We start from the raw sequence: 17,906 nt of genomic DNA on the forward strand, positions 1-17,906 counted from the left end.
CTCTAGCTAGGCATTCAGCTCACTTGATCTCACTGAATTATTAACTTGTTAATTAATACTGAACCGCATTTATTAGACTTAACATAGAATGCATACTTGGACCAAGGGCAATATTTCCTTCAGTCTCCCACTTGTCCTTAGGGACAAGTGTGCGTTTCCTAATTCCTTTGTCGCTCGATGCTTGCTCTTGAACATAAGGTAAGAGTTGTCATCCTTATTATGTCCAGAGGTGTTTCTCGGTTTCAGAGTTCAACTGATCAAAATAAACAGATAATCATAGCCTATGATTCATCCGAGCACGGCCATGCATTTCACAGTTTCTAGCTCTCCGAGTGGCCTTGTACAACTTTTAAGCATCTCATCCCGATTTATGGGAGGACAATCCCAATCTTGCGATCTTGAGATTAGACTTCGTTTGATAGGTGATTACCTGAGCGTTGCCTTTATAGCCTCCTTTTACGGTGCGACGGTTGGTCAACGTCAAAGCAACCAGTTCTCAAACAAGTAATCTCAAATCACTCAGGTATTGAGGATTTAGTGTCTAATAATTTTAATGAAATTTACTTATGACAGATTTTCATCTCTTACAGTAAAGTTTCATAGGTCTTGTCCGATACTAGTCTTCCCAAAGTAAGTATCTATGCAAATGATTATGACATTGCCATGTCCACATAGTTCAAGAAACAGAACTACTAGTCATCTTGCATTCTAATCGTCTAACATTTTCTATGCGTCCAATTTTATAGAAAACTCCGACTAGGGACCATTTTCAACCTTTGACATTCAAGTTCACTTGAAAGACATTTCTTAGTCACAGGACTGGTCCTGACAGTCTATCTTGAATATATCGTCAAATTGAAGGGACTCATCATTTAATAAACCACAAATTAAATGGAAAAATGAATTCTTTTCATTTATTGTGAATGATTAACCAATAATGTTTTACAAAGATTTAAACTCTAAAACTTTAAAACATTAAACAGAGACATCAAAGCCATTCTCCAATATGCTTGATTCCCATAGCTGCAGTGTGCGAGTTGTGCTTCGCCTGCGGCAGAGGTTTAGTTAATGGATCTGATATGTTGTCATCAGTTCCAATTTTGCTTATCTCGACTTCTTTTCTTTCAACGAACTCTCGTAGAAGGTGAAATCTACGAAGTACATGCTTGACTCTCTGGTGGTGTCTAGGCTCCTTTGCCTGTGCAATAGCTCCGTTATTGTCACAATACAGGGCTATTGGTCCTTTAATGGAGGGGACTACACCAAGTTCTCCTATGAACTTCCTTAGCCATATAGCTTCCTTTGCTGCTTCATGTGCAGCAATGTACTCCGCTTCAGTTGTAGAATCCGCAATGGTGCTTTGCTTAGCACTTTTCCAGCTTACTGCTCCTCCGTTGAGGCAGAAGACAAACCCAGACTGTGATCTGAAATCATCTTTGTCGGTTTGGAAACTTGCGTTCGTATAGCCTTTAACAATTAATTCATCATCTCCACCATAGGCCAGGAAGTCATCTTTGTGCCTTTTCAGGTACTTCAGAATGTTCTTGGCAGCAGTCCAATGCGCCTCTCCTAGGTCTGACTGGTATCTGCTCGTAGCACTGAGTGCGTACGCAACATCCGGGCGTGTACATATCATAGCATACATTATTGAACCAATCAATGATGCATATGGAATCCCATTCATTCGTCTACGCTCATCAAGTGTTTTTGGGCACTGAGTCTTGCTTAGAGTCATTCCATGAGACATGGGTAGGTAGCCTCGCTTGGAGTCCGCCATCTTGAACCTATCAAGCACCTTATTGATATAAGTGCTTTGACTAAGTCCAATCATCCTTTTAGATCTATCTCTGTAAATCTTGATGCCCAATATGTACTGTGCTTCTCCTAGATCCTTCATCGAAAAACATTTCCCAAGCCAAATCTTGACAGAGTTCAACATAGGAATGTCATTTCCGATAAGTAATATGTCGTCGACATATAATACTAGGAAAGCAATTTTGCTCCCACTGACTTTCTTGTATACACAAGATTCGTCTGCGTTCTTGATGAAACCAAAGTCACTGACTGCTTCATCAAAACGTATATTCCAGCTCCTGGATGCCTGCTTCAATCTGTAGATTGACTTCTTTAGCTTGCATACCTTTTTAGCATTCTTTGGATCCTCAAAACCTTCAGGCTGTGTCATAAACACAGTTTCTGTTAAAACGCCGTTTAAGAAAGCAGTTTTGACATCCATCTGCCATATTTCGTAATTGTAATATGCAGCGATTGCTAACATTATCCGAATAGACTTTAGCATTGCAACTGGTGAAAAGGTTTCATCGTAATCCACACCGTGGACTTGCCTGTAACCTTTTGCAACCAATCTAGCTTTGAAAACTTCAAGTTTCCCATCCTTGTCCTTTTTCAGTTTGAAAACCCATTTGCTTCCAATGGCTTGGTAGCCATCTGGCAAATCGACCAGATCCCATACTTGGTTTTCAGACATGGAGTCTAATTCAGATTGCATGGCTTCTTGCCATTGCTTGGAGCTAGGGCTCGTCATAGCTTGTTTGTAAGTCGCAGGTTCATCACTTTCAAGTAATAGAACGTCATAGCTCTCGTTCGTCAAAATACCTAAGTACCTTTCCGGTTGAGATCTATATCTATGCGATCTACGCGGGGTAACATTTCTAGATTGACCATGATTCTCACCAGATTCTTCTAAAGATCTCTGAGTTTCATCCTGAATGTCATCTTGAGCATTCTCTAGAGTTTGTTGTTCGACTCGAATTTCTTCGAGGTCTACTTTTCTCCCACTTGTCATTTTGGAAATGTGATCTTTCTCCAAAAAGACACCATCTCGAGCAACAAACACCTTGTTCTCAGATGTATTGTAGAAGTAATACCCCTTTGTTTCCTTTGGATAGCCCACAAGGATACATTTGTCAGATTTTGGATGAAGTTTGTCTGAAATTAATCGTTTGACGTATACTTCACATCCCCAAATCTTAAGAAAAGACACATTTGGAGGCTTTCCAAACCATAATTCGTATGGAGTCTTTTCGACAGCTTTAGACGGAGCTCTATTTATAGTGAGTGCAGCTGTATTTAGTGCATGTCCCCAAAATTCTAATGGAAGTTCGGCCTGACCCATCATTGACCTGACCATGTCTAGCAAGGTTCTGTTCCTCCGTTCCGACACATCGTTCCATTGTGGTGTTCCTGGAGGAGTCAATTCTGATAGAATTCCACATTCTTTCAGATGGTCATCAAATTCATAGCTCAGATATTCACCGCCTCTATCAGACCGCAGTGCCTTAATCTTCTTGCCTAATTGATTCTCTACTTCACTCTGAAATTCCTTGAATTTATCAAAGGATTCAGACTTATGCTTCATTAGGTAGACATAACCATACCTACTGAAGTCATCAGTGAAAGTGATAAAGTAGCTGAAACCACCTCTAGCATTTGTACTCATTGGTCCACATACATCTGTATGGATTAAACCCAATAGTTCATTTGCTCTTTCTCCAACTTTAGAGAAAGGTTGCTTTGTCATTTTGCCAAGTAAACATGATTCGCATTTACCATAATCCTCTAAGTCAAATGGTTCTAGAATTCCTTCCTTTTGAAGTCTTTCTAAGCGTTTCAAGTTTATATGGCCTAATCGACAATGCCACAGATAGGTGAGATCTGAATCATCCTTTTTGGCCTTTTTGGTATTTATGTTATATACTTGTTTGTCGTGATCTAATAAATAAAGTCCATTGACTAATCTAGCAGATCCATAAAACATCTCTTTAAAATAAAACGAACAACTATTGTCTTTTTATTAAAAAGGAAAATCCCTTAGCATCTAAGCAAGAAACTGAAATGATGTTTTTAGTAAGACTTGGAACATGGAAACATTCTTCCAGTTCCAAAACTAGCCCGGAGGGCAACGACAAATAGTAAGTTCCTACAGCTAATGCAGCAATCCGTGCTCCATTTCCCACTCGTAGGTCGACTTCACCCTTGCTTAACTTTCTACTTCTTCTTAGTCCCTGTGGATTGGAACATAAGTGTGAGCCACAACCTGTATCTAATACCCAAGAAGTTGAATTAGCAAGTATACAGTCTATAACGAAAATACCTGAAGATGGAACGACTGTTCCGTTCTTCTGATCTTCCTTTAGCTTCAAGCAATCTCTCTTCCAATGCCCCTTCTTCTTGCAGTAGAAGCATTCGGATTCAGAAGTGGGTTGACTGACCTTCCTCTTTACAGATTTGGCGCCAGTTTGCTTAGTTGGGCTGGCCTTGTCGCCACCTTTCTTAGCATTCCTCTTCTTTCCAGATTTCTTGAACTTGCCCCCACGCACCATAAGCACATCCTGCTTATCACTTTTGAGCGTCTTTTCAGCGGTCTTCAGCATACCGTGAAGCTCAGTGAGTGTTTTGTCCAGACTATTCATACTGTAGTTCAGTTTGAACTGATCATACCCGCTATGAAGAGAATGGAGGATGGTGTCTATAGCCATTTCCTAAGAAAATTGCTGATCCAGCCGACTCATATTCTCAATGAGTCCAATCATTTTGAGAACATGTGGACTTACGGGCTCGCCTTTCTTAAGCTTGGTCTCAAGAATTTGCCTATGAGTCTCGAATCTTTCGACTCGAGCCAGATCTTGGAACATGTTCTTCAACTCACTGATGATTGTGAAAGCATCTGAGTTGATGAACGTTTTCTGCAGATCCGCACTCATGGTGGCGAGCATTAGACATTTCACATCCTTGTTGGCATCAATCCAACGATTGAGTGCTGCCTGAGTGACCCCGTCGCCTGCGGCTTCGGGCATCGCCTCATCTAGGACATACTCCTTTTCTTCCTGCATAAGAACTATTTGCAAGTTCCTTTGCCAGTCAAGGAAGTTTTTCCCGTTCAACTTCTCCTTTTCGAGAATTGATCGAATGTTGAATGAATTGTTGTTTGCCATATTAAAAACTACAATTGAAAAGAATAAACAAATAAATAACCATTCACAGTTTCTCTTAATAAACTTAAATTCTAGCATATATGCATAATTCAATGTTTATTAAGCATTTTATTCAAGTTATGTGTTCCGGCAGGTGTGAATAAAATGATTCCAAGATCCTAAAATCATTGAAGAACTAAGCACAGTTTGTCGACTTAATCCTAGAACATCTTAGGTAAGCAAAAGCCTTTTGCTAATAGTCTAGAAACTATTCTTGGTTGATAGGTACGTCTAAGAACTTATTAGGTAAACCTATCGATTTTTCCACGACATAAAAGGACTCCTTACTTATATCGTTGAGTTTCACCAAAACTAACATGTACTCACAATTATTTGTGTACCTTGCCCCTTTAGGACCAATAAGTAACACCTCGCTGAGCGAAAACTATTACTAGATTGATGCATGTAAAGGATATCCAAGCAAGTGTATATTTTGGCATGGCACCTTTTAACTCAATTTTTAAGTTTGGAACTTAAGGCTCTTACTATGTTGGTTAGATTTTAAGTGAACTAAAATCCTTAATCATGCAACATAATCAAGCCACAATCTCATGCATAATTAAGACATATTTAAAGCAATAAATAACTTAAAGCATGCATAAGATAAATGTGATCTAGTATGGCCCGACTTCATCTTGAAGCTTTGACTTCAAAGTCCGTCTTGAAAATCTCCGTGGGAGGCACCATTTTCTTCAAATAGGATAAGCTATAACTAATTACAACTATTTGATGGTACGCAGACCATATTTGAATTGAAAAATAACTTTGGTACTTTAGACCAATTACATTCAAATTAATGGTGCGCAGACCATATTTTCTATCCTATTTGGGCCATACTAGTCACTTCATAACCTGCAAAACAGTACATATACAATATATACCATTCACCCATTCATTATCATGAATGGCCCACATAGCTGGTTAGTAAAACACATTATGCATCACGTAAACATTTGCAGCAATTAATCAAGGGCACCAATAATCTACCAATTATTCAGTCCTTATTAATTCTAATCAAGTTGTTTTAACCTTAAGGATTTGTAGACCTAATCAAGAGTTTATGACTAAAAGGGCTCCCACTTAAACCAATAAATTTATATGCTTTACTAATTTTAAACATAAAAATGTATTTCTAGTCTAACCGGAAACATACAAATTTAATTAAAATTTAAAGCTCATATGAATTTATAATTGAATCCAAAAAGTTTAATTTAATTTCAGTCGTATTTAAATTAATTCATGATTTTAATTTTAGTAAAATAATTAGAATAAATAAAATTTATTATAATTACAATATTCAAAATTAAAATCCAAGAAAATAATTAAAATTATTAATTTTAAAATTAATTAAAATTACGTAAACTGAAAATTTCAAATTAAACATTCAAAACGATCTAATCGCAACGCAAACACCCTACGCATCGCACGCCCATGGGCCGCACGCACACAGCCATCGCTGGCCATGTGCGCGCAGCCCATGCGCTCGTCGCATAGCTGCTGCATCTTCCATCGCAAGCCATCGCACAAGTGGTGCTCGCTGCGCGCGCGCCAGCGCTCGACGCACGCGAGCCATCGCTCGCTGTGCGCGCTCGCCAGCGCTTGCTGCGCGCGCTCCAGCGCTTGATGCACGCGAGCCATCGCTCGCTGTGCGCGAGCAATTGCGCGCGATCAACGTTGGGCGCAGCGCTCGTGGCACGCGAGCTTGCGCTCGCTGCGCGCGAGGCTGCGTGCGCTTGCGCGAGGCAGTGCGCGTTGTGGCGCAGCTCGCTTGCTGCCCACACGCGACTGCCATGCCTTGCTTTTCGCCCATGCCCATTCATCCATAGCTCGTGGCCCACGACACAAGGCAGGGCTGCTGCCTTGTGCTCGTGCACCATGCCCCAGCTCATTGCATTCGTGCCGCACGGGCGACGAGATCCCTTGCTCGTCGTCGCATGCCCGCACTATACAACACCCCTTAAGGGTAACACGAAGCGTCCATTGCTTTGTGCGTGCAAGTTATATGAACGAATCGCATAAAAATTTAAAATTTATATTTAAAATTAATGACAAATTAATAAATAATATTAATTTCATAATTTTAGGGCGAAAAATCGAAAATTTATTATTCAATTGATTTCCGATTATCATGGATTCAAGCCTAGGTCATAAAAAATTAAAATTTAACATAAATTTACAATTTTTATGGTGGTTTTTAATCATAGGTTTCTAATTAAATTATAATTAATTATGAAAATCAAATTAATTCTAAATTATTCTAATTTTCAACAAATTAATCATAATTACAAATTAGATTGCATAATTAACAAGGCTAGGCATTCAAACTTGTTAAACATATACAGTAGGTCAATCAAAAATTCAAGATTTATCAACAAGAATCGCAAATATTTAATTTAACATCTTAAATTTACGAAATTTTGCATTCGAAAAACTAAAACCTTCGAAAAGTCATAGTTAGGCTTCGAATTTGAGAATTCTGGGTTCGGCAGAAAACTATTATTTTTGTCAAAATTTTAGAATGCCTTTTACATGCGGATTGGACACAAAAATCACTCGATTTGGATGAGTAACGAAGAAACTGCCGAAAAACTGCGTACGTATAATTAAATAAACGCAATTTGCAATTAATTAACAATTACGAAAATTAATCACCCCTTTTAATTCTTGCAAATTTGTAATATTTAACCATGTTCATGCAATTTAGATTATGAAAATAATATGAGGCTCTGATACCACTGTTAGGTTATGATACATATGACAATTCATAAATCATGCGGAAAAACCATTTAGCCAGGAATACATATTATTTACACATAATCATATAGCATAGTTTAGATGCATACTCTTTGTTGCGTGCCTTCCCTAGCTGCGCCCGAACCGAACAAGAACAAGTCTTTAGGACTCCAAGTGTCGTCCCTCCGTAGATAGTCCACAGCACGTCCGGATCTGCCTTAAGATTAACCAACTAGAATCGACCTTAAGGTACTAAAGAATTTCGGCACTTATAGTCAAGAAATGTGTCTGAATTTTCTCTCAAAAACTCACTTTGAATACTTGAATAATCTATGAAAATATGTGACCCTAGGCACTTATTTATAGAGTTATGGAAAGGGTTTTGGAATCCTATTAGGATACTAATTTATTTAATTATAACCCTACTAGGACTCTAATTAAATAATCATTATCTAATAGTTTTAGGATTTAATCACACTTCGAATCCTGATTGCTTCAGGATTCCCGCACAAGCAATGCACGAGCACCGTACACCCGCGCAAGCCTTGCGGCCCACGCTAGGCGCACAGCGCTCGGCCCACTGATGTGCTCCGCGCGCGCGCCCAAGGCCTTGGCTGGGCCTGGCCTTGCGCTGGGCCTGGTCGAGGCTTTGGCGTGCGCTGGTGTGCGTTGGCTTGCTGGGCGACGGCCTGGCTCGTGCTGGGCCTTCGTCTAGCGGGCCTCGTCCGATGCTAATTCGTACGATACGCTTCCGATTAAATTCCCGATTCCGGAATTCATTTCCGATACGAACAATATTTAATATTTCCGATTCCGGAATTAATTTCCGTTTCGAACAAATATTTAATATTTCCGTTTCCGGAATTATTTTCCGATTCCGATAATATTTCCGATTCTGACAATATTTCCGTTTCCGGCAATATTTCCGATTCTGGTAATATTTCCATTTCCGATAATATTTTCCGATACGTACCATGTTTCCGTTTCCGGCAACATCTACGACTTGGATAATATTTATATTTCCGATACGATCCATATTTCCGTTTCCGGCAATATCATCGTTTCCGGAGTATTCATTTCTTGCCTGTGACGATCTCAGCTCCCACTGAAACCAAGATCCGTCGATTCCGAATATCCATAGATGGAGTATCTAATGCCATTAAATACTTGATCCGTTTACGTACTATTTGTGTGACCCTACGGGTTCAGTCAAGAGTAAGCTGTGGATTAATATTATTAATTCCACTTGAACTGAAGCGGCCTCTAGCTAGGCATTCAGCTCACTTGATCTCACTGAATTATTAACTTGTTAATTAATACTGAACCGCATTTATTATACTTAACATAGAATGCATACTTGGACCAAGGGCATTATTTCCTTCAATTAGGTCCCCAAATATCACAATGGATTAACTCAAAAATACCAGATGCTTTATTCAAACTTAACGGAAAAGAGTTTCGGGGTTGTTTGCCCATAAAACAAATCGGACAATTAAAATCACAACCATTAGGCCTTTTACCACTAACTACCCCAGGTAAAGAAGAAATAACTTTCATAGAAGGATGACCTAAACGTCTATGCCATAGCATACTTGCATCTGAAACAACCACTTTATTTACTTGCGGACGATCACGTGCACAAATTGGCATGAATATATAGATCCCATTATACTGCACCCCCGCTCCAATCAGGTTCCTCAAATTGTGGTCCTGAATAGTACATAGCTTGTTAGTGAAAAGAACAATAAACTTGTGACAGTCTAGTAATTGAGACACCGACAACAAATTACAAGTTAGAGCAGGGACATATAAAACATTCTCCAGTAACAAACCATCACACACCAAAATATTTCCTTCTTTCGTGGCGGTAGTACTTTTGCCGTTAGGCATACCAACAGGTGATGAAATATCATGCACATTTGTGAATAAAGAAAGATTACCCGACATGTGATTTGAGCATCCTGTATCAATTATCCAATCACTGAAACCATACGTACCGTTTAATTTTTCGGACGACGAAGAAGATGGTTTAGACGGATTGAATGCAGCCATGAATTGAGCCCATTGCTCATCAGTCAGTGTTGGTGCACTGCTTCTATCAGCCTCACCAACTTCCTGGGTACTGCCACCACGGGAACTACCAACATTTACAGTGAAGCCACGACCAGAATTGCGCCCACTGCGACCAGAACCACGACTTCCACGGCCTGAGGCAGACCTGCCCCCACGACCACCACGCGAACCACCAACATACCATTCAGGAAATCCAACAAGTTCAAAGCACTTGTCTTTCTCATGGCCTGCTCGACCACAATGAGTACATATCCTACCACCAGAGTCTCCCACAGCCTTACCAGAACGAGAATATGCCACACCATTGGTTGCAAACCCCACTATATCGGGACGGGGGTTTTCTTGAGCCTCCGAAACAGTTTGCTTTCTCTCATCAGCAATCACACGAGAATAAGCAACATTGAGAGATGGAAAAGGATCCATCATTAACAAATTGGAAACAACACTCCCAAATTTCTTTGATTCGAGACCAATACAAAATTGATGGAGCATCTCTGTTTCACGAATCTGGACATACTCATTAGCAGCGGAACACGTACACGTAGGCAATTTTGTATAACTAGACAATTCATATTGTAAACTACTTAATTCACCATAATATACAGCCACAGGTCTCCCCCTTTGTTTACAATCAGTAATTTTATTTTTTAATTCAAGAATACGAGGCCCGTTCCCCAGAGAATATCTATCCCGCAAATCATCCCATAAAGACTTAACATTCTCAGGAAAACGCATAGTAGAACGAACAGACACATCTAAAGTATTAAAAATCCAAGCAACAAGCATAGAATTAACAATACCCCATTGATTAAAATCATCCGATGTTGCATCTGGAACATCAATGGTACCATCGATGAAGCCGAGTTTGTTTTTTGCACAGAGATTATTGCGTAGGGAACGAGACCATTCCTCGTAGTTGTCTCCTTTCAGCAGGATAGGGCTTATGACTGCCCCTGTACCTTCACTCGGGTGAAGGCAGTATTCAGAAAATTGCTCATAGCGAGGAGCCTTAGATTTACCATCATCACCCATGAAACACAAATGGGAATTGCGCAAACAGCAGCAAAGAATATAAAAAAAATGCAAGAACACGTCTATTTGAAAGGGGAAAAAAATCTCTAATTTAGAGATGGCTTGATACCATGTTAAACTCACACACACACACAAATATGAGGAGAAAAGTATATCCTTGTATTACAATATGTACAACTATTTATACAAAGAATATGAAACTTAACTTACCAAAACTCCTAAAAATCATAATGGACAACATTAATTCTTACATCAATTTCCTACATCAAGTCTTAGTCAATTCTTAGGTTACATTATGTTACAAGAATTCTAGCTAGTAACTCTAGAATTCATAACATATATCACTCAATATTTTGGTCAAATTACCATATTAGCATTTTAAATATGCATATTAGATGAATAAATCCTAACACATATAAAGGCTTGACCTCTCATACTATTCATGTAACAGTGAGTTGCCTATTTTTCCCTTTGCTATCCTTCGATTTTACGGAGTGTGCCCTCCTTCCAGATGCTGTCACGTCCTTATACATGATCTCATCCCTTTTTGCCACGCTCCTCTTTCCTCGGATTCTCCTTCACCCTTCTTCCTCATTCAAACTTCTCTGGTTTCTACGCCCACTTCTCCTCAACTCTCTTCCATGGCGGTGCTTCTGTTTCTATGGATCCTTAACCCTTTCCCCTCTCCTCTTATCTCCCATGTCTTTTTGTCAACTGTCGTTCATCATCTCCGTTGCAAGGTTTTCAATAATACCTTTGATGCTTGTAAAGCAAGACCCAATTTCTGGGGGCATTCATTTTCTTATAAACATCAAAGATATTATAGGGAACCTGATTCAAATATGGGGTCCTGTTCTTTGGATTCGCCTGCTTGCAATAAGGGGTCATGTTCTTTGGATTCACCCGTCTCCGGTTGCTCAGTGAGTGTCTTGTTTTTCCGTTAATTTGGTATCAGCCCTTATTATCCTGTTTTGATGTATGCTTGCTTGTTTATTGTTCTTCAATGTTGCCAAAAATCTTTGTTTTGATTCCTGATATAAGTCCTTATCCCCCGAATTATTCGATTTTATTTTCTTGATTGTATTTGTTATTGTGCTCTTCAAATTGACCAATGCTCTTTTGGTGTTTTTGATTGTGTTTGTATTCTGCAAATTGTGCAATCCTCTTTATTTTTAATGTTTTCCCAGTTAGTGTTCTTGATTGTGTTCTTCATGGCGACGGTACCTCCGCAAGTCTGCCCTCTTTCCTCCTGTTTATCTTCTTCGACATCAGCATAATCGCTCACCACCTCTCCTCCTTTTTGGTGGTGCTTAGAGACTAAAATATGGCACCATCATCACCAAGAATAGCCCTTGCAAGGTAAAATTAGGTGTTTTGGTGATTTTTTGTGTTTGTATTTGACGTTTTTGGGTTTGATTTCTTTGATTCTTTTAGGGATTTCACTTAAAAATAGTATTAGCATGAAATTGAATCATTTTACGGTGCTTGTATCTCTAATTTTAGGGTTTTAGTGATGTTGCTTTGCATTTTTAACGATTTCTTCGATTTCTGATTTATTTCTCTAATAATATTGTTAGGGATTTTGATAAATTCATGAAATTCGATTTGTAGGCTAGGGTTTTTTCTTCAATGCATATTCACCACTATCTCGTCATCTTTGTCAGGTTTCAGTTTCATTTTTTTCACTTCGTGATATGTAACTATACACCCACCTCAGGTTTCTAAGTTTTCGCACCTTGATAAGTCTACCTCGAAGGAATGGATTGAAGATTTCAGATGCTAATGCGAGCACACTAGAGTCGAAGTCGGATGGATCAGATCAGAAATTCCTGGAGTACGTGGATGAAAAACAGGATGTTTTCTACAGAGGTAAGGTTTTTATTTTATTTACTCAAATTATTTGCTGATTCTCAATTGTCAATTTACAGTCTTTGAAAAGTTTTGAAATAAATATTAGCAATGAATAAATGATGTATAACTGAACAAGTAATTTCTGAAGTTAATCGTCAAATTAGTAAGATTATATTTGATCTCAAAAGTCAATTATAGATCATTACTTTTAATTAATAGATGGGGATGTTATATTGTAGTGGACATGCCTCTAAGTAATAACAGATATTTAGCTGAGTTTGATTGTTCGATATACTCATCAGTATGGCATTTTGATATGTATGCTTACCTGCAGAAACCTGGAGCATTAGATGAATGATATATATGAGTAGAATATAACAATTCAAAATCTTATAAATCATGAGTGTCGGTCTATCAGGAGTTTTGTAAGCATAAGCACTCGTTGCAACCTGCACATAAATTCACTAAATTTTGTTTTCTTTCCTAGAATCTGTTATATACGCACAAACCCTAGAAACAGTAGCAAATTTGGATATTCCTCTCCTAAAATTTCATTTCCCTTTATTTCTCTGATTGATTGGTGTTGTCCTGGTTTTTTTGAATTCAATTTCTTGGTTTGATTACTTAGTTTGTGTTTCAAAATGGCATAGAGGGAGGAATATTCATTGAGGGTTGATCTCATTAGTGGGAGTCTGTGGTTCTTGGTTAAATGTCTCTGAAGTGGAGAGAAGGGAGCCTTGATAGTCTGTTGAGATGTTCTATGTTTACAAGTTTCGTGATCTGGTTAGTTGATTTCATCAGTATCCATTGTGTGTATGGTGTATTGCTTATTTGTTTCTTTACTTCTTATATATATAGGGTGTGTGTGTGTGTGTGCGCGCGCCTTTTTGCATCCGTGTATTTATCCAAAACCAATATCTAAAATTAACCCATTAATTTTGGCCCTTTGAATCAGTGGTTCTTAATCTTATGTATTTGTTCGCTACAAATAAAGATCTAACGAGGGTGTGGAGGCTTTCGAAAGGCTTGATGTATTAGGGAATATTTTTATTGCTCATTTTTAAATTTTTGTTCTGTTTTCTTTCATTTTTTTGCTTCGAACTCATTTCGAAAGCCAACAAGTATCTCAGAGAGCTCATTCTACCAATGTTTAATTTTTATTTTGTTTGTGTATTCATGTCTTCTGTTTAACAGTAGCATACTTTATTCGAGTATCATGTTGTAGGGTTAGGCTTTCAAACTTTTTATTTTCTCATTTGGGACTCTAGGATTTATATTACTATAGTTGGTTTAAATGTACGATAATTTGCTGGGTGTAGGAGAATGAGGATGGTTATTGCTTGCGTTAATAGAATTTGATCTCTGTTGATTGCTGGTTGATTTTCTACTGACCTAATGCCTCAAAATTATCCTCCTTGAAATTACATGTTGGTTGTAGGTATGCTTGTCAAGAGACATGTTGATGGAAGAAATCTAGGACTACAACATAAGGTGGGAGGATCACAGAGGGAAGAAGGGTAAACAGGATTCCGAGTCTGAGCAAAGGTCTGTGCTTGTTTATTACAAATGTTACTTTACGCACTAACTGGTGCTCCTGAATCTCTTCAGTTTCAGATGTTGACATTCAACCACTTGTGCCTTATAGGTTAAATTTGATAGATCAATAATGATGGGTCTGCATATAAAAAGGGGAAACGACTAATTAGAAAAAAAGAGTGCAAATTAGAGGTGCTTCTAATGGGAGAGGTTAGTGGTACCATGTCTTTGAAAGAAAGACACTATTTTGTCAAATGTAATTTTAATTTTCTCGTTACATTTTTTTCTACTTATGATGTTCTTAACATGATATCCATTATGTTTTCCAGGAGGTCTTTCTCTCTTGATACGAAATTCATAGAGGTATTACTTATTCCTTTTCTTTATGAGCTTCTAACTTATGCTATCGATTGGTGTCTTATAGTGATGTATATTTCTTATCTGGGTGTATCTGGTCAACTGCTTTCTTCTTGCTGTCTCGTGCATATGGTCATACTATTTCTAATTCATTGGTTTATATTCACGGTGCATTGACAATATTCCGATCTTTCAATTTGATATGGTGTGGTGCTGTGTTATGCTCTGTGACATCAACTTTCTGTCAATCTAAAGAGAGTTTTGCAAAATCTAGAAGATTATTGAACATTCTCGTGGAAAAATGGTCTTTCGTGCAAGAGAGCTTAACAACAGTCATAGCCTAGATTTGTCATTGTAGGTCACATTCTTCTTTTTTCTTATCTTGTTGTATCTCAGAAGCTGGGAAAGCAGACCGGTGCATAACGTTTTTTGTTCCTCCTAGATATTTGAGGTTGGGGCTATTGGAACTTTGGAAGGTGTGGTAACATTTCACTATGGCAAATTCGACAAATGCAGAGAAGCTTTGACATCTGCCAAAGTAAGATTCGGTAAGGTATGGAGAAGTTGGATTTATATTGTATTCTTCAAGATGAGCATCAACAGGTTCTATGTGAGACAAATTATTCATCTTATCAGGTTTTGATCAATAGAGTTTACATCAATTTCTTTTCTCTATATTTCTTTCCTGACTTTTGCACGGTAGAATTTTTTGTTGATTGTTACTGTTTTGTTTTGCTGGTTTGTTTATTCGTTGAACCTAGCCAATGGAATAGAAAAACATAAAAGTGTATTTTACCTTTACGTGGTTATCCATATGGGTTGCTTTTTCCAGTATGGTAGTTTAGTTGAGGAGGTGGATGGACATACTGCTATAATATATTATAGACTTCCATCTTGACTGGTTGTTTCTTTTATAATTTATTGCTTAAGTTTGAAGGAGGCGGGGGGGGGGGGAATTAGAATGTAGAATTCTTGTGTAGATTCGAGCAGGAATCTTGTAGATCCTTTTTTATGCCTTTGGTTGTGAGTCTGACGATTATCATACTTGTGTGTGTTGGGGGGGGGGGGGGGGTTAATAATATATCTGTCGACTATAAATAGTAGATATCACTTTTGTGCTTTAACATAGGCAGTTGGTATTAAGTAGACCTATTCATAAATAATCTGGTCCAAAAACTTGAATAATATACTTTCCCAGTAATTCTGTTTCTTCTCTCTCCTCATTCAAACTTCAAAAAAAATAGATTTTCAATTTTTAGTTGAAATCTTGTGCTCAGGTGCGTTAATCTTGGTTTATTTGCAGAAAATGTGTGTTTTTTGACGAGAACGTCCCTAATCCTGTACAAAAGCCAAACACAAGGTCAATATTTTCTTTATTTGGTTTAACAAGCAATTTCGTTTGATTTTAATCATGCTTGATTTCATATAGGGATGGTGGAGTGGAGGATCTCGCTGCAAAAACTTAAAATTGGGAGGAAGAAAGAGGTCTCGAGTTCATGTATGATGGTGTAAGTATATATAACGAATGTTAGCAAAAAAATGTAACTTTCGTATTAAGTAAAACTTGAATTTGTATAATAATATGGTTCTTGACTTCTTGCCATTGTCAGATTATTTCCATCCTCTTCATTCTGTGATGTATGTATGTCCCACTGGGAATGTCTTAATCTGTTGAGAACCCACTTTTATAGGAATCATACATTCATACTAGACAGTCGCCGTGTTCTTTCTTTTAGCCTCCATTTTTCATCATCTTGACAAAAAAAGAAGCTTGCTTTACAAACTTTTGCTTTGAGTAGTATTTTAAAACTATAGGAATGCATAACAAAGTGTCAGGAGGTAATAATATAATTTTTGATATTTGATACGAAGTACTATATAGGTCTAGGTGTAGCAGATTTCATTACCTGAATGAAATGAATCAATCTTTAACCACCTACCAGACAGTCCTTTAGAGTAAATGCTTCAGTGTTTCTTCTCCCATATTTTCCCAGTATATCTGGATTGGCCTATACAATTGTACGGTAGGGGCTTGAGCTATATTGAGCATATGCTTATTTGAGTATATGTTGGTTGTTGCTTTCCATTTACTGTTCGATAAATTTTTTGCTAATGTAAGGAGCTCTGTGATTAGACCTGAAAATTTCCTGATGCTTTCTATTCCAGATACACATCCTACATTTCTCTTCATGTAGAAGTGGAGTGCTAACCTAGGATCGTGCAAATGTTGTTATTGAGATAAATGAGTGGGTAGAAGTTCTTAAAAAGAATCTGACTATGGATAACTTTACTTCAACGAACATATCTGCGAACTCAATAGCTGAAGCAAGGAACGAGGATTCTGCTGAAGAAGGCAAAGATAACTTGCAAAATGATGGCAGCAAAAATGATTCCTCTAACTCCAATACAACATAACAAATTTTTTTGGAGGTTACCGAAAAGAAACTAAAGAAGCGGACCTTCGGGGTGACCTTGAAGGTAATTACTTTTATAAGTAGCATTTTCCGAGAATACGTCTTATTTGTATTGGGTAATTTTTCTAACTTTGTTCCTTGTTCACATGCAGGTAGCTGAGAAGACAATTGGAGCTGTAATGCCATTTTCTGAAGAATCTCTGGCTGATGCGAATCAAAAGCTGGCAGTACTTAACAAGAGAGATGCAGAGAGAAGGAGGACAACAAAGTCGAAAAATAATCTGGAAGGATAAATATACTCGACCAGAGACAAGGTTCCTACATTTCTTATTGAATTTGATCTGTTACGTGTGGTTCCCTAACAGTACTCGCTTACCGATATTGACAATAACTGGTGCTTGTTTCATTTGTTCGTTTACACGCGCCTTTGTTTTCTGCTGCTTTACTTAGTTTAGCATTATTCCCTGATCAGATTATGTTTTTTGATAACATGGAAATGTTTAATTTAAAATAATGATAAATGTTGTTTGTGTTAGATTTTGAGTTAATTAAGATGCATATGCAATACAGTGGCTATTCACTATGCAATACAATGATTATGCTAGCATAGAAGGACAAATTTCTTCAGCAGAGCACAATAGCGAACCACGAGAGGAAATTTAAAGATATTACTCCAAAAATGGTAATCAAATTGGGATTAATAAGTTAATTAGGGATCCATAGATGGGGATTGCTTGTATTGTAAAGTGATTAACTTGTTTGAGCTTCTCAGTTCATTTTAGCAAGGAGGAAGGACATGTCGAGGAGTGAAAATTGAGAGTGGTCTCTCTGTCCCCACGCCAACCACTGTCACCAGTTCCTGAAGGCGGTTCTCCTAGGGGCTTTGTTTCCGACAATGGTCATTTTAGTGCTTCTG

This window comes from Spinacia oleracea, chromosome 1, assembly GCF_020520425.1.
Source record: "Spinacia oleracea cultivar Varoflay chromosome 1, BTI_SOV_V1, whole genome shotgun sequence".
In the NCBI taxonomy this organism is placed as follows: domain Eukaryota; kingdom Viridiplantae; phylum Streptophyta; class Magnoliopsida; order Caryophyllales; family Amaranthaceae; genus Spinacia; species Spinacia oleracea.